We start from the raw sequence: 1,041 nt of genomic DNA, 5'->3' as shown, positions 1-1,041 counted from the left end.
CTTATGCTTATTATATCCTGCGGTTTTTGTATTGATGCACGACAGTCTGTGTGTGTGTGTGTGTATCAAGCAAGTGGTAAACCTCCTACAACAAGAGTCCTATGGCATTGTTTTGTTAGGAGAATAAAGCCATACAGCTCTTCTATTACCACCACCAAAACATCATCAGTAACATGAGGATTACCATGGCTACCACAACCACAACATCACCAGTAACATGAGGATTACCATGGCTACCACCACCACAACATCACCAGTAACATGAGGATTACCATGGCGATTGGGTCCCAGCACCGTGCACGGCCTGACAGACAGCACTGCGGGCCAGTGGGGGATGGCTGGAGCTCGCTGAGGGATGCAATCCATATCAGCGCAGGCCGACGGTGAACAATAGTGATGCTGAAAGCAGTGATGGCATGCAGGGAGAGGCTGGATCAGTGTGCGTCATTTAATGGATGACATGGATTTAAAGAGGAGGGCCGTACATTGCGCTGGTTTGCGGATTGATTTATTAATTTCATTAATGCTAGGATTATTTAATTTCTATAGTTTATGCGTGTATGTATTAATATAAATTGTATTGTTACTTAGGGTCCCCTTTGCAATGTAGCTTGAATGTTATTCCAAATTTTGTAAGTCGCTTTAGATAAAAGGGTCTGCTAAATTAATAAATTGTTAGGTTTTGAAATCAAATAATTGTATGTTTTTTATGTCTTATATCATAGCTAATATGTTGTATTATCTTACACCTGCCTATCACTGAAAAATAGACTTGGCTCTGAATTAGTATTCCTGAATTAATGGCTGCCTGCCATCTACAGTACATCTAAATTCTGTCTATGTGGGACTCTCTAGAGTGAAAGGACAGTGTGATAGACAAAGTGACTATGTTGGTCTCTGAAAATGTACTGTACTTGTGCACACAGAATATAGATGTAAACCAAAGCAGAGCTGCCAAGAAAATAACAACAGGAATATTGTATTTGTGTAACATTCAATACAGGAAAAACATTTAAAAAAATACATGAGAATATAATGAGA

The sequence above is a fragment of the Alosa pseudoharengus genome, unplaced genomic scaffold, assembly GCF_046254945.1.
Source record: "Alosa pseudoharengus isolate Yale_2024_CS ecotype anadromous, Long Island Sound unplaced genomic scaffold, YU_APseudo_1.1 YU_APseudo_1.1_scf_13, whole genome shotgun sequence".
Lineage (NCBI taxonomy): Eukaryota > Metazoa > Chordata > Actinopteri > Clupeiformes > Clupeidae > Alosa > Alosa pseudoharengus.
Note: the sequence above shows the minus strand (reverse complement) of the source record.